A 24,764-nucleotide genomic window follows, 5' to 3' on the forward strand; every position below is an offset into this window, starting at 1 on the left:
TAGTCACATTTAACAATAATGAAAAAAGTTTTATTTTATTTTATTTGGCTAGGTTTACTTTTTGCAAAACCACGCATGCCATTTCAATGCAGTCATTACAACGACCGCGTTGTTACAACGCATGCCATTACAAAGCAAGTCGGAACAATGACTTGCTGTAGGGGGCAGAAGGCGTTGGATTTAAAATCCAACGCCTTCCATACTGTTGCACAGACTGGAGTTGGAATAGTAAATTATACTATTCCAAAATCCAGCACCCTCCTAAAGCAAGTCGTTGTTCAGACTTGCGTTGCAATGGTATGCAAGGTAACAACATGGTTGTTGTATTGACCGCTTTGTAATGGCATGCATGGTAAACGCATGCGAACTAACGTGGCATATTCCTTTTAAAGTCACATATTGCACCTCACATGCTTATAAGCAGTAATTTCAAGTGGGATAATTTTTATGTCAGTCCTCAGCACTACACCCGTGGAACACGTTCTGTACAGAAGCCCCAGGCTACCCTAGATGTAAATGTGTTTTATAAGTCTTTTAGAAAAGTACGATCACATATTATTTTAGAATATGATATTATGCATTGTGTTAATCAGACATTTTACTATCCTAGATTGCACCTCAAATGTAGGGGGACTAGTAAAACATGCAAACACTGGGTCAGCTACTAAACAGGCACCCCATTGTATAGATAAAAACATTTGCCCGAAGCCCTTTCTGATAAAAATATACAAGGTTTGTTGTGAGCGTGAATCACAGAATATAATACAAGAACTCTCTGTTATTTATTTCATTCCGACAAGTCTGCCGGAGTTATGTTTATTACATCTGATGAGACATGAATGTATGTACGTTTATTTGTAGAGCACAAACCTAGCCGAAAGGCAGTGTGATGCTGTACTGGGTCAAGGACAAAGATACAGTTAACAGATAATTGAAGGAGTAGCGGCTGGATGCTGAGAGCAGAAGTGGACTCTTACTGCATCTGCCAGAATTCTGCAGCTCAATGGTGGGTGAGTGATGGGCCAGTACTCGGCATTGTCAATATGGTATAATGTGGGTTTCTTTAGGTCGGTTAATTGACATTTGCAGGGCAGGGAACCACCCTTCATGAATGTTTGACTACAGGGGGTCTCTCCCACTTATCTGCTAGTGTTAGCATGATTCGTCTGAAGCTCGATTAACTGATGTAAGATGAAATGCCTCCACGCCACAGCTATAAACGTTGTGCTGTTGTGAGGGATTGGGGGTGCCAGCGGACGTTGCTACGTTAGCATTCGTTTGTGCGTTGCATCACCTCCATCTTGTCGCTTATGCACACGACACTACATGCCTTGGTTCCCGTATACACGTGCTCGTGCTGCTTCACATGGGAACTGTCTGCCTTTCACTATTTCTGTTGTGCTCTGATTTCTCGCCTGTACTTCGTGTTCAAGGTCAGAAAACAACTCCACTGGTTAATCAGCTTTCGTCCGTCCCACACACATATAGACATAACATGGAACACAGCTGCGCTTCTGACTTTCTGGGTGCTTTTAATATTGCACGGGATGCAAGTTAACAACACTTGGAGAAAACCTTTCCAGAGGAAGAGCTGTGCTTGTCCGGACATGTAAATCCTATCATCTAAGACTTGAGGTAGGGGGTTCCGCTGTCCAAGCCCAGAGGTCTTCCACTGATATAATAAACAGCGTGTAGCACGGGGAGGGTGGTAAAGGGCTATAAGGCTTAATCCACTGTCATTATAATATGCTGTCCCCGTTCGTATTATATGGAATTGTAACCATGCTGATTATATTGTTTTTATGCATTTCTTTGCTAATGTTAGCACGTGTGCTGCATTACAGAGCATGTTAGTTGAAATAAACATTTTAAACTATACAGTGTCTCTGGTTACTCACATTGTGAACAGGTGTGAGTATCTAAGCGAAAGAGTGTCTTGTTCCCACAAATTCTGAGAGGCCCTGAGTCACACGTTTTAGGATATCCAATCATTGGTAGCTCCGCTATAGTACGGAAAACGAATGGGATACTATAGCTAGCCGGATAGGGGTTCTGGGCACTGAGGCGTGTTTTTGGTACACCACAATACACCGAAGTCCTGGTTTCCTGTGCACAGTTCTGTATATGTGCAGAATCCCTGCAACAGTGCTGCCTCTAGAAGTGGTGTTAAGTGGGAGGGGCGTGGCTTGTTCCCGAGAGGAGTGGCTGCCTAGATTGCAGGCTCCACGCTCCATCCACCTGCTTCTCACCCCAGATCACCCATCCTGTCACAATCCCGAAAGCTCTGCAATCCGGATAACTACAGCACTCCGGCGGCTCCACTAGATATCTTCTTGGCATGCTGTCACGGGGAACACGGGGAACAACCCCGCGTTGAGGGAGACTGGTGGGCACACCACGACATGACAAAGCCTGTGATTTGTACTCCCCAGGACGATCCGTGGGCTGCATCCGACACCGGACCTTCCCAGGAGGACGCCTGTTGCTTTAACTGGGAAACCCTCCCAGTTACTACCGCCCTCTGTGCTGACCTAGGCAGCCCGCAGCCAATAAATATCCTGGAGACAAGGAGCCGGGTGTGTGACGACACCGGAGGAAGTCGAGAGAGTGAGAGCCAAGGTGGAAGAGCGCGACGGCCAGACGACGGGAGAACGGAGGAACCAGCAAGGAGCAGAAACGATTCAGAGGAAGGAAAGCCGGAGCAAGGAGGTCTCCGCAACTACGCTCCGCCGAGCCACGCTCAAGGGAGAGTGTGGCTATCCCAGGTACGGGATCGTTTCTCGGGCTGGGTCGGGAGGCGGGAGAAGGGAGGGCGGCTCTAGACGCCACCACTCGCCGCCGTGTACATAGTGTGTAAATCCCCCCTCCTCACAAAACACCCTCCCCCACACGAGACGTGGACTGGGTCACTGTTGCACTGGTGTGTGTATTCCCTCACTTCCCCTCCTTCACGATTGTGCCCGAACGAGGCCTGAGACTAACGATAGTCTTCTCTTTTCCTTTTGGGCACCGGCACCGGAGCTCCTCCAGCCAGCTGTAAACCCCGCCCCCCCCGACGAGCAAGACTTGGACCTCGGAGATCAGACGACCGTCCCGCCAGGAAACCGGACTTGCTGAACTCCTACATACCTACCCTGTATACGACAATAAAACTCATTCTATACAGCAGCCCACGTTCTAGCGTCCTCCTTCGAACCCGCTTACACTGGTGGAGAATGCGGGCATAGAGGACCCATCTGTACGTCAAGATGGATGCGCTGATACAGCATATGATCAAGGGACAGGAGAAGCTGGAATGGGCAGTAGAACGCCAGATGACGTCTGCGAGTGCAGACCGGGAGGTCTTCAAGAACACGATAGCGTCCCAGTTGGAGGGGTTACAGAGAGCCGTAACCAACCCCGTGGTGGGCGCCGGGAGTGACGGACGCCACAACACCCCTGCCGGAATCTCCTTACAAAAATATGTCCAGGGAGATGATCCGGATGCGTTTTTTACGAACTTCGAAAGGGTCGCTAGGGCCTGTAGCTGGCCGGTGGAGAAGTGGCCGTTCTTCCTGGCACCCCTGCTGACAGGAGAGGCTCAAGCCGCATATCAGGTGGCCAATGCCACCGGTGATGCCCCGTATGGCTCTATTAAAGCCCTCATTCTGGATCACCTGGGCCTTGACGCGGAAGCCTATCGGGTTCGCTTCCGCAAGGAGAAAGGAGCACCTGGGGACAATCCAAAAACCCTTTATTTCCGACTGAAAATGGCAGCGGACAAATGGCTTAGTCCCAGTACCAGTACCAAAGAGGAAATAATGGAAAAGATATACCTTGAGCAGTACTTAGAGGCCCTGCCCTATCACACACAGAGGTGGCTTAAACAACATACCCACCTGACGGCGGAACAAGCCGTAGAAATGGCCACTACCTTCTCCAGGGCACAGCCAAAGGGATACGTCGGGGACCTGGAGAAAATGCGCAACATCCCCACACGGATCGAGAAGAAACCAAAGATGCCTGAACCCCCAAAAGGTCGTGCCACGAGATATGAGGTTCCCGTCCCGAGGGGACCCCAATGCTTTGACTGTGGGGAGTGGGGTCACATCGCCCGGGCCTGTCCAAAGAAACGACCCGTAGACGAACCCATGGAGGTGGGATATATACCCAAGTCCATCCTCTACACAGCAGAAATGGGGTCCGCTTTTCACGTTCAGATGCAGGTAAATGGCTCATCCTTACACGCACTGCTGGACTCGGGATGTAGGCAGTCCGTTATTCAGGGGTTGTGGGTGGCTCCTGAACAGGTTATACCGGATGCTTTTGTACACATTCGGTGTGTCCATGGGGACGTTAAGCCTTATCCAGTGGCTGATGTGCCCGTGGTACAACCCTCTGGGGCTAGGAGCAAAATACGAGTAGGAGTCCTTGACAATCTTCCCGAGGAGCTAATCATAGGGACCGATAATCCCCAATTCCAAGATATGTTCCGCATGGCCCTGTCTCAGACGGAAGGGGGGGAAGAACACCCTATCCGGAGGGAGAACATCCCAGCCCCAGCCCTAATAACGGCAGAACCCTGGCTCCTGAATCGTAGCTTTCGATTCGCCCAGGCCAACGATGCCACGCTCCTAAACGCATGGGAACAGGCACACAGATCTATAGGAGTAGACCCTGTAGTATATCCCCGGTTTCTCATTAAAAACGACCTACTCTACAGACAGGGTGCTCCCTCCGAACCACACCAGCTCATAGTGCCCCAATCCTTTAGAGAACAGATCCTCTTTTTCGCACATTCACACCTCACGGCAGGACATACAGGAACGGAGAAGACCACACAAAACATACTCCGACACTTCTATTGGCCTGGCATCTACAAGGACACCAAAGACCACTGTCAATCCTGCACAGTATGCCAGACGAGGAACACACAGAGACCCCCAGCCGTGCCACTTCAACCCCTTCCCGTGATAGGCTCCCCGTTCGAAAGAGTGGGGATGGACCTCATAGGTCCTCTACCTCGTACAAAACGAGGCCATACCTATGTGCTAGTAGTGGTCGACTATGCTACACGCTTTCCGGAGGCATTCCCCTTAGGAGCCCCCACCACCCGGAACATAGCCGACCGATTCGTGGAGCTCTTCTCAAGAGTCGGCTTTCCGAAAGAGATATTGACTGACCAGGGCACGCCGTTTGTCTCTCGCCTGATGAAGGAAGTTTGCAAACTCCTTGATGTTCGCCAGATCAAAACCTCCGTGTACCACCCGCAAACTGACGGGTTGGTGGAACGCTATAATGGAACCTTGAAAGCTACCCTCAAAAAGATGTTACACGTAGAGGGCAAAGAATGGGACCAGATATTACCGTTAGCCCTGTTCGTTATAAGGAGCCAGGTACAGAGCAGTCTAGGCTGCTCATCCTTTGAGTTATTGTACGGACGAAGACCCAGGAGTCTCATGGAGATGACGAAGGACGCATGGGAGAAAGAAGACATAGAAAGCACCCGAGAGATGTTAGAGTACACCCGGGAATTACACTCTAAGCTAGGGAAACTCCGCGACCTAGCCTACTCAAATCTGGAGAAACGACAAGAACAACAGGCTAGATATTACAATCGAGGGAAAAGATGGAGGACCCTTGCAATAAACGACTGGGCCTTGGTGATGCTACCTACATCCTCACAAAAGTTCCTGAAGGAATGGAAGGGACCATACCGAGTAGTAGCAACCATTGGAAAGACTACTTATAGGCTACAGATCACCCCAAAACGAACACAAGTGTTTCACATCAACTTATTAAAAAAATGGATCGGACCCCCACCCAAGAATACGAACCTCACGGTACCCACTCCGCCGAAGGAACCTAACACGTTGCAGCACCTAGTGATCAACCCTGACATAGGCCCAGAAAAGACCGAGGAACTGCTGAAGACGTTACATACTCACGCCTCGCTGTTCTCCAATGCCCCGGGGAGAACACACTTGGCAGAACATCGAATAGACACCCCTCCGGGGAGAATCATCAAACAAAGACCGTATCGCATACCAGCAGCCAGAAGAGAAGCGATACGGCAAGAGGTACAGGATATGTTAAGGCTAGGAGTGATACGCCCGTCCAGAAGCGACTGGTCCTCACCAATAGTGATGGTGCCTAAGCCCGATGGAAGCATACGGTTTTGTATGGACTTTCGTGCTCTCAACGACATCTCCTCCTTTGATGCCTACCCTATGCCTCGCATCGACGAACTGATAGAGAAGCTGGGAGAAGCCCAATATATCACCACGCTAGATCTGACAAAGGGCTACTGGCAGGTGCCGTTGAGGAAAGAAGACCAGAAAAAGGCGGCGTTCTCAACACCGGACGGCCTCTTCGAGTTTACGGTCCTGCCCTTCGGACTACATGGTGCCCCGGCCACCTTTCAACGCCTGATGAATGAGGTGTTGAAGGACCACCAAGATTTCTCGTCAGCCTATTTAGACGATATCGTCATCTTCAGCCCGGATTGGCCCACGCACCTCCAACACCTGCATACTCTTCTTCTGGCTCTACATAACGCAGGTCTCCACGTGAATGCAAAGAAATCTAGGGTTGCCTTCCAGAAAGTGAACTATTTGGGTTACGTCTTGGGGCACGGTCTCATTGCTCCCCAGACGGAGAAGATAAAAGCCATTACCGACACACCATTCCCTTCTACAAAACGAGACATGAGAGCATTCTTGGGCCTAATCGGGTATTATAGACGATTCATACCGAACTTCTCCGATCTGGCCTCCCCACTGACAAACACCCTTCAGAAAAACGTGAGTCCCCGAATCTTCAAAGAACCTACCGAGGAAATGACGAACGCCTTTCAGGACCTAAAAACCATCATAACCTCTAGCCCCGTGTTGTCTTCCCCGGACTTCTCCAAGCCTTTCATATTACATACGGATGCCTCCAATCACGGGTTGGGGGCGGTGCTATCCCAAGTGCTTGATGATAACGTAGAGCACCCCATTCTGTTCATTAGTAGGAAGCTCTTTCCTCGGGAAACCAAATACCCCACGATAGAACGGGAGTGCCTCGCAATTCGATGGGCAGTCGACAAGTTGCGGTACTACCTGGAGGGGCGACACTTTACATTGTATACTGACCATGCACCCCTACAGTGGATGAGCCATAACATCTCTAACAACCCTAGGGTCCTCAGGTGGTTCCTTGCCCTACAGCCCTTTTCCTTCTCATTGAAACACCGTAAAGGGTCGGAGAACGGCAGTGCAGACTACCTGTCTCGGACATGTCTTCTCCCCGAGCGGGAGAATCCAGTGGTGGAGGAGTGTCACGGGGAACACGGGGAACAACCCCGCATTGAGGGAGACTGGTGGGCACACCACGACATGACAAAGCCTGTGATTTGTACTCCCCAGGACGATCCGTGGGCTGCATCCGACACCGGACCTTCCCAGGAGGACGCCTGTTGCTTTAACTGGGAAACCCTCCCAGTTACTACCGCCCTCTGTGCTGACCTAGGCAGCCCGCAGCCAATAAATATCCTGGAGACAAGGAGCCGGGTGTGTGACGACACCGGAGGAAGTCGAGAGAGTGAGAGCCAAGGTGGAAGAGCGCGACGGCCAGACGACGGGAGAACGGAGGAACCAGCAAGGAGCAGAAACGATTCAGAGGAAGGAAAGCCGGAGCAAGGAGGTCTCCGCAACTACGCTCCGCCGAGCCACGCTCAAGGGAGAGTGTGGCTATCCCAGGTACGGGATCGTTTCTCGGGCTGGGTCGGGAGGCGGGAGAAGGGAGGGCGGCTCTAGACGCCACCACTCGCCGCCGTGTACATAGTGTGTAAATCCCCCCTCCTCACAAAACACCCCCCCCCACACGAGACGTGGACTGGGTCACTGTTGCACTGGTGTGTGTATTCTCTCACTTCCCCTCCTTCACGATTGTGCCCGAACGAGGCCTGAGACTAACGATAGTCTTCTCTTTTCCTTTTGGGCACCGGCACCGGAGCTCCTCCAGCCAGCTGTAAACCCCGCCCCCCCCGACGAGCAAGACTTGGACCTCGGAGATCAGACGACCGTCCCGCCAGGAAACCGGACTTGCTGAACTCCTACATACCTACCCTGTATACGACAATAAAACTCATTCTATACAGCAGCCCACGTTCTAGCGTCCTCCTTCGAACCCGCTTACACATGCTATACGAGATGCAAATCGATCTTTTTACCTTGGGAGCCTGCGGCGGCGTTTCAGTCTAAGATGGCATCCGCTGCCTCAGCGAACTCTCCCCCACGTGTCATGATCCGAGATCAGGGCTGTTCAACACGGATTGTGTTTCCCCCATCGATGTGGCATTTGGACTACAACAACATCTCTATGGTCACCGCACCACCCCCTGAGTGATGTGCACTGCCATGGCCCACAGCTCAATATGACAGTCAACCATCCATGCGCAGACAAGCAGCGGCTCCGCCAAAGGTCACCGCACGCAGTGGTCATCTTGTTCCAGCGCCGAGCTGCTGTTCCCGGCACAACCCTGCTGCCCTCCTATCTGCACAGCACTGACTGCCTTACTTCCTGGAAGACGCTCTGCTGAGGTATGGGGGATGCTTCAATGTGCTGATTATCACAGACCTGTTTAAACCTTCCTCACTGTTGCGCTTGACTGTAGAGCCCATGACTCACTGGAGCCTTCTACCTGCTGCTGAGCGGTGCAGTGCCCCCATCCTCAGCCACCTTGTGTCCAGCTTTCAATCTCGACCCAACATCGACCACATGGTGCCATTAGAGGCCTACCTACCCTGAGCATGCCATGATGCCCTGACCTCGGGCCCGCCGGAGAGGCATTGTTGTCTGGGCATAACTTTAGTTGGGCACGGAGCTGATTTTTGCCACTGGCTGAAGTTGGTCTATTCTCCTAGCACATAACCTTAGCCCTTTTCACCCCATGACTGACTTTAAGATGGCAGACCCTGATGCCTAATCTTAAAGCTCATTTCCACCTAGAGCTCAGAGGCTTCAAGTTCATTTGCTTCAATAACATCAAGATCACGTAACCACAACATCACTTACCTGGCCTAACAGCACGGCTCGCACTACATCACACAGTACTTTATTGAGCAGTATGATTTCAGACAGAGGGAGCCAGTGTCTGAGTGAGACAGAGTTCAGTCACAGTCAGCCCTGCACAAGTGGTGTGACACAATCTGCGCCATCAGGGCCCTCAGTGTCACCAACAGTGTCACTTAAACACCTTATAGAGCGCACTACTCCCCATGAGGGTCTCAAGGTGCAGGGGGTTGTGGGGGGGTGCTGGCAGCTCCATGGTTATCTGAAGAGCCAGGTCTTGAGGTCCTTTCTGAATAGGTGCAGTGTTGGGCTTCGTGTGATGTGGAGGGGGAGTTCGTTCCAGGTCTTGAGGTCCTTTCTGAATAGGTGCAGTGTCGGGCTTTGTGTGATGTGGAGGGGGAGTTTGTTCCAGGATTTGAGGTCCTTTCTGAATAGGTGCAGTGTTGGGCTTCGTGTGATGTGGAGGGGGGAGTTCGTTCCAGGTCTTGAGGTCCTTTCTGAATAGGTGCAGTGTTGGGCTTCGTGTGATGTGGAAGGTGAGTTTGTTCCAGGTCTTGAGGTCCTTTCTGAATAGGTGCAGTGTCGGGCTTCATCTGATGTGGAGGGGGAGTTCGTTCCAGGTCTTGAGGTCCTTTCTGAATAGGTGCAGTGTCGGGCTCCATCTGATGTGGAGGGGAAGTTCGTTCCAGGTCTTGAGGTCCTTTCTGAACAGGTGCAGTGTCGGGCTTCGTGTCGGGCTTCGTCTGATGTGGCGGGGGAAGTTTGTTCCAGGTCTTGAGGTCCTTTCTGAATAGGTGCAGTGTCGGGCTTCGTGTCGGGCTTCGTCTGATGCGGAGAGGGAGTTTGTTCCAGGATTTGAGGTCCTTTCTGAATAGGTGCAGTGGAGGGGGAGTTCGTTCCAGGTCTTGAGGTCCTTTCTGAATAGGTGCAGTGTCGGGCTTCATCTGATGTGGAGGGGGAGTTCGTTCCAGGTCTTGAGGTCCTTTCTGAATAGGTGCAGTGTCTGGCTTCGTCTGATGTGGAGGGGAAGTTCGTTCCAGGTCTTGAGGTCCTTTCTGAATAGGTGCGGTGTCGGGCTTCGTGTCGGGCTTCGTCTGATGTGGAATGGGAGTTTGCTCCAGGTCTTGAGGTCCTTTCTGAATAGGTGCCGTGTCGGGCTTCGTCTGATGTGGAGGGGGAGTTCATTCCAGGTCTTGGCCATGATGTAGGAGAAAGATCTGCCCCCTGCTCTGGCCCTGTGGATGCGGGGGACCGTGGCTAGGTCGGCGGAGCGGAGGTTTCAATTAGGGTCATGGAAGGAGATTCTTTATTGAGGTATTGGGATCCGGTGTTATGGAGGGCTATGTAGGCATGTGTGAGCAGTTTGAAAGTTATTCTTTTTTTGACGGGGAGCCAGTGGATGTCGCGGAGGTGCTGGGTGATGTGGTCCTCTCGTGGGATGCTTAGGACGAGTTTGGCTGCAGCGCTTTGGTCGGTCTGGAGTTTGTGAAGGAGTGTTTTGTTGATTCCGGTGTAGAGCGCATTTCCGTTGTCTAGTCTGCTGGTGATGAGTGCATGGGTGACAGTCTACCTGGAGTCCGGGAGGTCAATTTGAAGGTCTTGCGGAGTATGCGGGGGGTGTTGAAGTATGTGGAGGACACAGCATTGATCTGGCACTTCATGGTGAGTGAGGAGTCGAGTATGATGCAGAGGTTGCGGGTGTGGTCCGTAGGGGTGGATGGGTTTCCGAGGGTGGGGGCCACCAGGTGTTGTCCCATGCGGAGGGGGTGTGCCCGAGGATGAGGACTTTCCTTTTCTCCAAGTTGAGCTTCAGGCACCTCCAGTATTACCTATACCTCAAGTGAGACAAGCTCTATTAGCACATTCAAGTACTGCGATTTATCACCAGTGATGCACAGTGCTACACCCGGTGCTACAACTGTGCTACCCAGTGTTACACCAGTTCTACACCTGTGCTCCATTAGCACATCCAACTAGCGCTACTTATCACCAGTACAACGCTCACCTAAACTACTTCTTGTTCCATCAGTGAGACCAGTGCCATTAGAGTCACCAAGTCTCGCTATCTACAACCCATTTCAGTGCTTCTACAGGTACTGTCTTTACACTCTCCAGCCAGCCATATCATGGCTCTTTCCATATCCTGTGTCTCTACTAAGATGGCTGACCACAAGGGGGAAGATTCAAGAGACCATAAGGATCACAAGGCTCCACACAAGTGTGCAAACCAGATCCCAAAGGCCTGGACTTTCCAGTTAAGTCAAAAGGTGACATGTCCGCCAACATCAAAGTCATCATTCAGCACCTGGGAGCACTTCATGATTTAGCCCAAGGCCCTAAGTTCAGCACTGATGCAATGTGACAAGATATCCAGGTTCTTCGCGAAGGTATGAAAGGTCTCTCCATCAGACTCTCCGAGTCTGAAGCTCGAATTAGCTCCATTGAAGACTCTTAACACTTCGGTCAGTCATCTGCTCTTCTCATACCGCTCAATGAAGACATTTGCAAGAGAACTCTTGGAACTCGTAGACTGTAATCGGAGAGGAAATCTTTGTATCTTTGGCCTACCTGAAAACTCTGATAAAGACGCCAACTCTTGTGTTTACTGGGCCTTATATTTGAAAAAGGCTTTGAGATCGAACGGGTACAGAGGATTATTTCAAGCAAATCGCCAAAGTCCGCACCTGGTCAATCCTCTCACTCAAGAACAATTATCTTTTGGCCATTGCCCTATTGCCACCCTGAATGAATCCTAGCCCACATGAAGAAAAATCAACAAATCCTTTGGAACTGCTCCCACATTTCAATTGCCCAAGACTACTCAAAAGAAACTAGCCACAAGGAAGGGCTTCTTGACATCACACCAGACTCTGAGAGAACAGAATATTCTCTTCTCATTCATTGGTCCGCTGAGGTTTCTCATATTCTCCAAGGGGAAATCAATGATCTTCTGTTCTCCTGCCGACCTTCAAGCATTTTTGGGCACTAATACTCAATCTGATATGGCGATTTGACATAACTTCCAATTCTACAAGGTTATTACGTGTAATTACCACAGCGGCCTGAGCTAAAGCTGCTATCACACCAACAGTCCCAACCAAAACTGTTTCGGCTTTCTTATCTTGCCGGTCATTCTGAGCTGTATCCGTGTCATCACTCTAAACCCCAATGATCTTGCTGTCACCTAATTGTGAGCATAAGTCTGGTGGTGCCCCACATTTCCACACTAACACTCTGTGGTTTTGTTCTGCTTGTACTGTGTGATTCTCTGTCATTGATATTATCATCTGTATTGCTCACAAGTACATTCAACCTTGTATAGAAAGGTCTAACGACTAACTTTAATGTCCTACTCGATCTCCATAACAACCGCTAGGTACCATCGTAGCCATGGGTCCTTAGTAGGCGTCTATGTCCTCCCCTGTACGCCTGACATACGCTATGTCTAATGTACCTTTTAACTACTTTGATGCTCTATCCATGGTAGGTTGCTCTTTCTCTTGCATCAGTAGCCTTCGATGCTAACGTTTTTTTCTTCACCATTTCGGTCCACCTTATGGACAACTTGATGCATTTTAGTTGTATATTGTGACTTTGTGTCATATATCCTACATAACAAAGCTATGCCATTAGGATGGAGCGCTTGTGCCAGTGTTTGGCCACGACCTTCTTGTGGACTTCCTCGCCTTCTTCCTAAAATGGGTGAGGAAATGCAACTCGTCTGCGTTTCATTCTACGGGTGGTGGGTGGGATAGGTTTTTGTGTTCTATTTTGCTCAAGTTCACTTAAGTTCACTCCTCCATTTATTGTTTTCTTCTTCGTTTTCCTTCTTCTATCTCCACCTCTTCCTTCCTCTCTTTCTTGCTCACTCCCTTCCAATCCCCCCCCCGGTGACTCCTCCATGAAGCATGGTCCCCATAGTAGGTCTACAAGGCTTTATACTGGCCCTCGCAATCAATGTCTCACTCTCCGTATCTAGTCCATTACCCGAGGCTGATTTGGCGATGCCCCCCACTCATGTCCACACTATCTCTGCTCACCAGTAAGCTGCCGCTTCAAAGCATCTGCTCACCTCTTCCACTCTTCGGTGGGCTCATTTGGTTCTGGTTCCCGGCATGTGCAGCTGACCAACTCCCCTTTGCACCCCGATATTGATTATCCACTTCCACCACACTCTTTCTACTACCCGATGGCTGACATCAGAATTCTGTCTTTAAACACCCAGTTAAGTGGAAACAATTTGCTGATTACTGTAAAAAAACTCAAAGGAGATATCATTCTCCTACAAGAGACCCACATCAAGTCAGTTACACTTGCCAAATTCTACTGTCCTTGGGTCATGGAAGCGCTGCTCTCCCCAGCTATAGCAATAAAAACAGTGCCATCACCTTAATTGCTAAAGACTCCAGGTTATCAGTCTTTTCTCACATACACGACCACCAGGGACACTGGTTAATCACCAGGTTACTAAAGAACAACAAGGATCTGGCAAAGGTGACTGTGTATGTCCCTAATGATAACGCGGCCACCTTATGGCAGGGTTTGGACAAGAGCCTCTCGGAAATCCCAGACAGTGTTGGTATCATCGTTGGGGGAGCTTCAATCTTCCAATGGCTGGTGTTCTAGATGGGATCTCCGCTCACAAAGTTCATGGCAGCAGGTCTCATAATCAAATGAAATTGTGTTGCACAAACAACAATCTCATCGATATATGGAGACTATTTAACCCATGCGGCAGTGACTACACATTCTACTGCTCACCACATCATACCTTCTCTAGAATTGACTGCATCTTAGTTGATAAATCGCTTGTGCCTGTGGCTCAGAATCCCAGAATTGAACCAATACTAATTAGTTGCCATGAATGTATATCGCTTGAGCTTTCACTCACAGGCTCTCTCCCACCCTCAAAAGTGTGGCGCCTTAATGATGCACTACTGGAAGATGAAGATTCCAAGTCAAAAAAGTGAGATACAATTCAGCAATTACTAAAGGAAAACACTGCAGGTGATACCTCGGACTCGGTTAGGTGGGACGCACTAAAAGCTACCCTCAGGGACACTCTTCAGAACTTAAGCTGACTCCAGAAACCAAACCCTGAATAAACATCTTGATCCTATCGAGTCAGAGATTAAAGCGCTAAATGAATTCATCGAAGACTCCGCTGGCACACACAACATTCCTAAACTGCACAAACTACAATATGAGTACAAACAAATACTATGTTTCAGAGCGCAGAATTGGGTAGACGTAGCCAATGTGGAAAAATCAACACCTAGAAATAAAGCCGAGAAGGCCCTTGCCAATTATCTGAAACACTCTAAAAACAAATCCATCACCTCAGCCATTAAAAATAAACTAGACTGTATAGTAACCTCCCGAACTGAGATCTTGGAGGTGTTCAACAACATTTGACCTCTACACCCCAAAAAATACAATTGACCCTAAAGACTGTGTCTCATTGTCTCATACCTGAACTCCTGCTCTCTCCCAACGGCTTTAGAAGAGGACAGATCCATGCTCAACTCCCCAATTTCTGTTTCACTTGGCCATCAAATCCCTCAAAACTCTCAAGGCCCCAGGTCCAGACTGGTAGTCTGTGGCCTTCGACCAAACATTCCCCTCCATCTTAGCAGAACCACTTCTCGCCTTGTTCCAGTCATATGCTTACTCCGGCCACGTCACTGGCACACCCACTGAGGCCACAATAGTTGTCATCCCAAAAGAAGGGAAAGGCACATTATATGTGAAAGACTACAGACCACAATCCTAGCACAAAGACTAAAGAGGGTGTTAGTGAAACTCATTACCCCAACCCAAACTGGATTTTTGAAGGGAAGGCTAGCTGCTCATAACATCCATGTCTTCTGTCATGACCTTGACATTGTCCTCACCCACCATGGCGATCGCTCTCGATGCGGAAAAAGGCTTTGACAAGCTCTCTTGGACCTTTCTTCTCGAGGCCCTCTGCCAATTCCAACTTGGCTAGGGCTTCATCAAAATGGTTATGGCCCTTTACGTGGGTCCAGTGGCGAAAGTTAAGATAAACGGCTATCTATCCCACACCTTTCCCTTAGCCCAAGGTACCAGACAGGGTTGTCCTCTCTCTCCCCTGCTGTTCCTTTTAGTTATCGAACCTTTCTTATACTCCCTAACAGCGAAAGAAGAGGCATCCATTTAGAATCTGGCAGGCAGCTGGTTGCTGCATACACTGACGACGTCCTGGTCTTCTCTGAAAATGCAGACAGCCATTCCATACATTATGTCTGAAATTGAAAGTTTCTCCTGCATATCTGGCTACACTCTCAACCGCCCCAAAACAGAAATCTTCCCCATGAATATCCACTGCACCCCCACAAACCTTGGTAACTCCGGCTTAAAATGGCAACCTGCTACACTTAGGTATCCGGTTTGGTAAAGACCTACACACTTCTGCCTCAATCAACGAGAATAAAACACTGTCCAAAATTACTGACTTTTTATCCACCTGGTCGCCCAAACTCTTGTCTTGGTGGGGCAGGACAGAATCAGCAGAAATGATGAAAGCCCTTCTAGTCAGCTTTCTCACAAGTGTGCGTTTCATAAACGTATCAAACCATTTCTTCAACACAGTTGACAAAGCTTTTTCAAAATTCATATGGAAAGATAAGATGGCTGGGATTGCAAGTCCCACACTAAAACAAAAGCAGAGTTGGCCTAAATATGCCTTACTTTCATGGATATCAACAAGCCTTCCCTGCTGCACAGGTAACTGGTGGCTTAACAAGACCACGGACGCCCCCCTCCCCGGCTTCATATTGAATCCCAATTACTCTACCCTCTTCCTCTTCATTACACTCTGACGGTTCGTGGCCTTTCAAACCTACCCTTGGCCCACTCGTACCCCATTATAGCAGAGGTAGTAGTCGTCCTACTGCGTGTCGATAAAACCTTACCCAACTGCCTCACCAACTCCACCCTGGCTTCTCTATGGCATAATCATAAATTCAAACTAGAAGGTAGAACCTTGTTCTGGAAACAGTGCGTCGAAAAAGCCATTAAGTCCATTGGAGACCTAGGTACAACAACAAATCCCATTCCTTATCCTGGCTTAAGCTCTCGCTGTTACCTCATGCCAATCGAGTTCTACAGCTTTTTAAAACTTAAAAGTTGCAATCAGGAGGCTTCCGAAACCACCCAATCCTGACCTCCTAAAGAAAATCAAAAGAATAGGCCATGTCGCTTCCCACATCTATAAACTTTGAGATGCCCCACGAACTTACCTGGTTAAAATCTCATAAAGAAATGGTCACAATATATACCGGAAAATCAACGCTCACACTTCCCCAACCCATCCTGGCATAGAATTTGGCATTCTCCCGTCCTAGCAAAAATCTCATCGACAATAGCACAATCCAGATTTTGGTCAATTCACAAATCCTACTGGACCTCATCAAGGCTCTACAAACTGGGACTATCACAATCAGATAAATGCTGGCGCTGTGAGGAATCGCCAGGGTCGCACAAACACGTTCCTCACATGCAAAATGATCTAACCGCTTTGGTCCAAGATACAACAAACCATCCAAGACATCTTCAAAGTCAATGTTTCTTCAACATTATTGACTTCCACTTGAAGCCTAGCCGCAATTTATCCAAAGATCAGCCTAAGTACAAGATTCTCTCCTACTTGACCTCGTGCTATCCTTAGGTACAAAAAGGGTTCTTCTAGAATGAAAATCCACCTCAGTAGTCTGATTCAAGAAATGGTGGAGCATCTTATGCTCCACCAGAAGGGCCGACAACATCATGTATAAAAAAGTACACAACTCCACTCACACACACGGCCTATAGAACACACTAGATCTCTATCTCCAAAAGGTGGACCCTCCATAGTGGACCTTCCTCCAGGGAAAACATCATTGCCCCTTGTCCTTATATATGGGCTAACGCCACCCTTGTCTGTTTCACGCCTTGCAGACCTACCTTCACCCAACACAACCAACCGTTGTCTTATAACAGGAGTCAACTCCCCACTAATTAATTTGAGGCACTCGAGTTGAAAAACAAGCGTTGCTGTCACTCTCTCTCACTCAATTTGCTTTTCCTGGCCGCCAGAGGCTGTCGGCTCAGAAGGGGCGGGGCAGCAGGAGTTCAGTGCAAGTGTCTGATGAGTCATCATGACATGACATCGACGGTAATATGTATCCCTGGTGGTCGGCGGAACGCACAGCAAGAGTGCGCATGTTCTGTGTAGGGCTTAAACATTTTGCGACCAACCGAAACATGCGCACTAGGCTCCTCATTAGAAGAGCGAGGGTTGTTCCATGCCGCTCTTCTAATGACCAGCCTAGTGCGCATGTTTAGGCTGGTCTCAAAAAATGTTAAACCCTAAGCAGAACATGCGCACTACTGCTCAAGCCAATCCTGACGCTGCTGCTGGAGCAGCGTCTGGATTGGCTGAGAGTGACGCAGGCGGTACTTCCAAGGCACCAACGCGGGAGTCGGACCCCGGCCCAGGAGGACTCGCAGAGGCGGCACGGACCCGATACGTTTTTAGTATAATGCTTTATTTTTTACACCCCCCCCCCCGCGAGTATTGGAGCGCGACTGCCGGTGACTGCTATGGAAAGCATTTTCCAGCCACTGCTGAGTGCACCAGAGCTGCTAGGAAAGGCGTTCTACCTCATTTGCTAGTAAGCATTCGCACTGCGTGCCTCGCACACCTTTGTTTTTGTAGCGAGCTGGGACTGCTCGACGCACGTGCTGTGGAAATTAGGGAGGAGGATAAGGAGAACAGAAATGTTTGCGGGTGGGAAGTTGGGGGGAGGGGGGCTATGAGTGGGAATGAAGCAGCACAGATAGAATGAATGAGAGGTTCCACGCAGACAATGAGCCAGGTTATAAGAGTGGACACAAAAAGGGTTGCTAGCGACTGTGTACTTTTGAGAAGGTAAATTTGTGTTATACGCAGCGATACCCGGGCTCGCTCTTCCTTAAGGCGAAGTAAGCATCAGCCTTGGGGCACCACCGCTCATTTGCATACAATTAGAAGAAAAGGTCAGATAAAAATCCATTTGTACTAAGGGAAGGGGAGTCCTACAACGGCAAAATGCTATTCTGCATGGACTCCCCATATCTTTACACTGTATCTGCTGACGCACGAGGAGAAAAAGCATGCAGTATATGACCTTTGGTAGGGAGTGGGAGGGACCGGGGTGCGTAGAGATTGGTACCTGCACCCTATAGGTGTACGGATAAGAGAACCCCGTCTGTCTGGGAACTTTCAGAGAGTGAGCTACTTTGCGTAAAAGGTCCACTTACTTATAGAGCGCCTCACTCGCCCGCTTCTCAGCACTCCCGTTTTGATAGTGAGAACTGATGTTCAGGCAGATTAGGTGATTCGTTCAGGAGCACACAATGCGGTCAAGTGCGTCGTTGCTTAAATGTTAATCTGTTTATATAGCGCCTAGCCACGCGTTTTAGCACTGTTCTCGGCACTCTCTGTGTTTCACAGATGACATTTGATGCTCGGGGAGATTGGGGGATTCGTCCATGAGCACACAGTGCTGTCACCCAGGTCCCCTACACATCCATAGTCTTACATGATTAGGCACTCGTGAGTGGCTCAGCACTGTCAATCGAACCGCCTATAAGCTCTAGCTGCTCAAAGCTCAGCCAGTATTGTGCTTCATCAGCCATTGTTATGTTATATTGGGAGTTTGCAAAGCGTAAAAAACCACCCGAAGGGCTCTATGCGCTATAGCTGAAAGAAGGGTTAGTAAAGGATGTGAGTTAAAGTGATAAATATTGGCTTTTAGGCATTTTCTGAAAAGTAGGAGAGCTGAAAATTTGCATCCTGAACTTTGTAATTGTGTCCCCCTTGAACACGCAGAACTACAAGTCCTAAAATTAAAAGAAAAAACACAGAACTGTGCAAGCAACTTAGTGCCAATATCGGCAACTGTTGTCACATAACACATAGTAAATACATAAATAAACCACACAACACTTTTTGTAAGTGGAGAAATATTGCTGCAGGTTTATTAGCATAACCAATATGCAAACATGGTGGGTTATCTTACGGGCGATCCGATCCCAGGGCAGGCCAACCCCTTGCAGCCTGCCCGTCTGATAAGCCTAAATTACACCATGGCAGTCGCCGATTGGTGCATACCAAACCTTGGGAGGGGCCACCCCTCCCATCCGTGGACCACCAGTCCACGTGCTTACTCACGCCCCCCCCCCCCCGAAAGAGGTGGGCGGAGTGTATGCTGGCAGCCCCCGGTTGCTCAGACCCACAACCGCCCGTAGGACTAAACGGGGCACCGTAGTTCTTCCAGGGGACACTCTAGACATCCCTGGGTATCCTGGCTTAGCACCACGCTGTGCTGCTGCATGAAGTACCCCTTGGTATCTGCAGACTCTGGATCGCCCTGTAACTCCTCCTGCAACACAAAATAACATGTTAGAGAGCCAAACCCCCTTCCTTGTACCTCCGTCTGCTGGGTAAGCGGAGGGGCGGGCAAGGCGCGACGAGAGGGACAAGAGGGCGAGGAAGGGGCGGGCACAGCCTAAATACCCTTGCCCCCTCCCCCACCGCCGGAAGTAACCATTCGCCGGACGTCTTCCCTGGCTGAGCCCAGGGACTAGACCGGCTGCCCCCAGTGCCTTCATGCGGCACTAAGGCGGTCGCCCTGTTAGGGGGGCTGCTGCGCAACCCCCCGGGGCAGCCTTGCATAGTGCCAATATCGGCAACTGTTGTCACATAACACATAGTAAATACATAAATAAACCACACGACACTTTTTGTAAGTGGAGAAATATTGCTGCAGGTTTATTAGCATAACCAATATGCAAACATGGTGGGTTATCTTAAGCAACTTACATCTGACATAGAACGCCTATAGAGCAGAGCTACGTCACGTGAAGACAGGAATAAGAACCGGTGGGAGGGAAGCCTTTTGCTGAAGGTCGGGGGTGGGGCTGGTCATGCAGGGGGGCGTTGATACATTCGGTAGAGAGCACACTGTGAAAGATTGGCATCTAGGTGCTTGTTGTAGCTGAGCTGATGCTGAGCCTGCGATATCGGCCTGACAGAATAGATTGTGAAATGCTCTTGTAAACATGCCCTGTCCACCCATCGCCCCCCAGGGTCAGCGCTTTTAGAACATGTTAACTTGTGCGCACGCGATGACAGGCCTGGTCCTCCGTTCCTAGGCCAGCCAGGGCACGCTGGGATAATGTTATAGTGACCACACCGTCATCCGCTCCACTCAACACGCATGCACAGACGTTACCCAAGGATTACACTGACACATTCGTTATGGGTGAAGAACTGCTGCAGGTTTATTTCATACAACATAAGTATGACGATAGAGTGGGTTATCTTACGGGCGATCCAGGGCAAGCAGCCCCTCGCTGCTCCGCCCACCTTACGAGCCAGCACGCACGGTGGGTCGATGCCCGGCAGCGCGGCACATACTTTTCAGATCCACTTTTCAGATCCTCCTTTGGATCACGTGATCTGTCTAATACTCCCGCCCCCTTTTTACGGGGGGCGGAGCGTGTTATGGCACACCCCCGGTTGGTCAGGCCCCCCAACCGCCCGAAGGACTAACGGGGCGCCGTCGCGGTCTTCCCAGAACCTCCTTCGGCTCCTGGACCTTGGCTCGGGCACCCTTACTGTGCCGGACAGGGGTACCCTTACTGTACCGACTGTCGCAGAGGTACCCTTACTGTACCCTTCTGCCTCCAGATCGCCCTGTAACTGCGCCTGCAACACAAGAAAAAACATTATAACATTCCAGTAGTGCGCTGCCTACGCCGCGCAGGGTAAGCGGAAAGGGTGGGATCTCACGCGGCCAGGAGGGAAACAGGAAGCAGAGGGCGATCTGCAGAGGCGGGAGGCATAAATAGGCCTAGCCCCGCCCAGCCCAGTGGCACGCCTCCCCCGGCAGGGCCAATGATTGGGGCCTCCCCTCCCGAGGCGCGGCATCCTGTCCTGAGAGAGGTGGAACCAGGGGGGGGGAGGCTCCGACGGGTGGCCACTAGAAGGCTGACCTGCTAATGTCCCCCTGCGTGGGACACGGCCAGCGGCATAGTGACCACACCGCCATCCGCTCCACTCAACACGCATGCACAGATGTCACCCAAGGATTACACTGACACATTCGTTATGGGTGAAGAACTGCTGCAGGTTTATTTCATACAACATAAGTATGACGATAGAGTGGGTTATCTTACGGGCGATCCAGGGCAAGCAGCCCCTCGCTGCTCCGCCCGCCTTACGAGCCAGCACGCACGGTGGGTCGATGCCCGGCAGCGCGGCACATACTTTTCAGATCCACTTTTCAGATCCTCCTTTGGATCACGTAATCTGTCTAATACTCCCGCCCCCTTTTTACGGGGGGCGGAGCGGGTTATGGCACACCCCCGGTTGGTCAGGCCCCCCAACCGCCCGAAGGACTAACGGGGTGCCGTCGCGGTCTTCCCAGAACCTCCTTCGGCTCCTGGACCTTGGCTCGGGCACCCTCACTGTGCTGGACAGGGGTACCCTTACTGTACCGACTGTCGCAGAGGTACCCTTACTGTACCCTTCTGCCTCCAGATCGCCCTGTAACTCTGCCACAGCTCTGGGGAGGCTTCCGTCGCTGCCAGAGCCCCCCCTTCCTCCCTTCGCTGTTATAGGTGCCCTGCCCCTGCGAGCTAGCTTTTAGTGGGCTAAATTATAGATCCTGTTCTGTAATTTGCAACTTTACTCAGAACACCAGCGCCGACTAACAAAGGGGGGTTTCCACCAAAAGCGAACTGGCGCAAGGATGTCTTTTGGCCCCACTGCTGTTCAGTTTATACGTGACTGATGTTCCAGCTACTTTGCGATGCAACTGCAGATCATCCTAACGTAATTGTGTGACGATCTAAAACCTGGATTGTAGAGCCAGAACTGAACCATAGTTTCTTCAATCCATCTATACCCTTCGTTCCTTGAACATAATTTTATAAACAATGGAAGACTATGTTTTCTGCAGGAGAAGGTGGATGTATTTACGGAAAACAGAGTATCTTTCCTGGCACGAAGAAGGTTTCATGTTCCACTTTGTCTAAAAAGGTGATGTGTTGATAGTGTTTATGGTTCCCGCCATGCAGCTGCTTCGGGGTTTGCATGATTTCTAGGCAGGGCAAAATATTTAACGCTGCCTGCCACAGATGAGAATTTGCTTCTGAAGGATACATATCTTTCAGCTCGCGGACCAAACTTTGCGAACGTTCCAAGCCCCTGGGCTACAAGGAAAGACTGAGCGAAGAAGAGCAACACCTAACTCTGTTTCTCAGGCTGGAAAATATGGCATGGGCAACAAGGCGTTGAAACTGGCGGTTGTGGTATGGACATGACATCCTGTTGTGCTTTTCAATTGGGCCAAATTAGAGTCCTTTGTGGCTTAGAAGTGTGTTTCCAACAGCTACAGCACAATAAAGCAAGATGAAGGGAACGTGGGAGTTACTCCCTTGCGTTTATCCACACAAGCTGACATCACGGGTATCTAATGATGGGATGGGCGCTTATAAAGCTGTGAACATCAGACAGTAGTGGGGCAACAGCCTCTGTCTTTGTACTCTCACCCCGTACACAGGCAACATATGCTCGCTGTCCCTGGCTGCTTCATGACACTGTCTCTGAATGGTTACTGCCACCCTTCGCTAGTGACAGCATTCTTGGCAAGTGATTCGTTGAGACAATCTCACCTTCCTACAGCACGCAATAAAATAGATAGAACTGCTAGCTCTGCCGTATTTACCTTTTCCGCCCACGCTCCCTACTGTTGCTTCCTTTCACATTGTATTATAATCCTATTGTTTACTTCAAATGACCAATATCTCCGCAACATCTCCTGGCTTTGGCCTCCCCACTGTCAATAATGACCTGGCATTCTCGGGATCTATCTTAACTAACCAGATAATTCGGGTTTTATTGCATATTCTTGCAAATTAAGTTACATTAAAATAGATGATGGAGTCTTATTCCAGCCTTGTTCTACAATAGTTCATATAAATCAACTAAGATAAATATTATTGAAATATTTCGGTTCATTCCTACTTTTTTAATTTACTTAAAATTAAAGCTTAATTCCTGAAGGCGGCATGTAATTTGAACCAATATTTATAGCAATCAATCAGTTTTAATACGTGAATTGACTCAGCACGTCCTTCCCTAATTCAAAACCTAATGCTAACCACAACAATCGAGAACATATGTGCAAAGTCTTTTTAACAGGCACTGAAAATATTACCCGTTTGTGTACTGATTGTTATATAACGTTGTTAGTTGATGTTATTGACTGATACAACTTGCACTGCAATTTTAGAATTGATTTTGTGAAACGATGTAACCTTATCTCACCTTTAACCATAACTATTTGTCCAAAATATCGTTACACTTGTTGACTTCCATTCAATTAATTTAAAAATAGTGTAAATTCTTTTTTCGTTAATTGTCTATTCCAACAGTATGGCTTGCTGTCACCTTGTGAAACATCCTGTGTGGTTCCACAGCTCTGTTTTCGAATCTCTCAGTTTGTGCAACAAACACATTATGTTCTGCTCCTAAAAGATTATGAAAACCAATCCAACATTTGTTGTGTTATGTTATACTAAATTTGAAGGGCACCGTACCAAATTGGTTTCCTGGCGCTACTCTGAAACCTGATAGGGAGGTATGTTACTCATATACCTGTCTAACTAGCCATGTTTTAGGAGTTTGCGGGAGGTCATGAGGTCTGTGCAGGACCTAATCTCTAGAGGTGGGGAGTTCCAATATCTGTGACCTGGTGTGATAAACCTTGTTACACCAAAGTGTGTCCTTGTAAAGGATCCCTGGGGAAACCACATGTAGTTTTAATCTTGGGGGTCGTGACGTGGCCAAGGTGAACATTTCACGTCAACACATTAATATCGTAGAATGTATAAAATAGAGCAGTATTGGTGGATTCCCTAACAAAATGACTTTCGAGATTTTGCACCATGACCCCTTGATGTGCCATTGGCTTGCCTATTTGGCAATGTCCTTTTCGCAGGAGTACAGCTCTCAGATATCATTCACCCAACACAGGGCATCTTATGAGCGACACCAAATATTTACCGCTCCTTGTGCTTACAAAATTGGACCCTATCCTTGGTTCCCAGAACACAATGCACTTGAATGTCATCTGGCCCTGGTGCCTATCCAACAACCGTGATAGCATCTATCACCGTCATAAATAATAAACGAACTTCAACAGGTCGCAGAGGAGGCGAGCCAGGCTAGGTCATGGTAGACCATGTCACTCTGGGCTGTACCTTGCCTCCCTGTGGAACAGGGAGAATAACCTTAACGATGTTATGTATGACACACAAACCCAGGCCTTCCGCTTGTCTCAAACAGCTCAGGCTGATGACTTTCCTGCCTAGACTAAGCTGCCACTATGACTGTGAGTTGAAGAAAACATTACACCAGCTGTTTCCGAATAGCAATGCTAAAGATGAAAGGCAGCAGCCTCTTGACTTAAGCGTGGAACTCACAATAATACATACCTTCAAGATGTTCTGTATGACCCACAACCCCCAGGCCCTCAGCTTGTCTCAATACAGCTTAAGCTGCTGACTTTCCTGTATAGACTAAGCTGCCACTAAGACTGTGATTTGAAAGAAAACATTACACCAGCTGTTTTCGAATAGCAAGGCAAAGATGAAAGACAGCAGCACCTCTTGAC

Source organism: Triturus cristatus, chromosome 12, assembly GCF_964204655.1.
Source record: "Triturus cristatus chromosome 12, aTriCri1.1, whole genome shotgun sequence".
NCBI classification, from domain to species: Eukaryota; Metazoa; Chordata; class Amphibia; order Caudata; family Salamandridae; genus Triturus; species Triturus cristatus.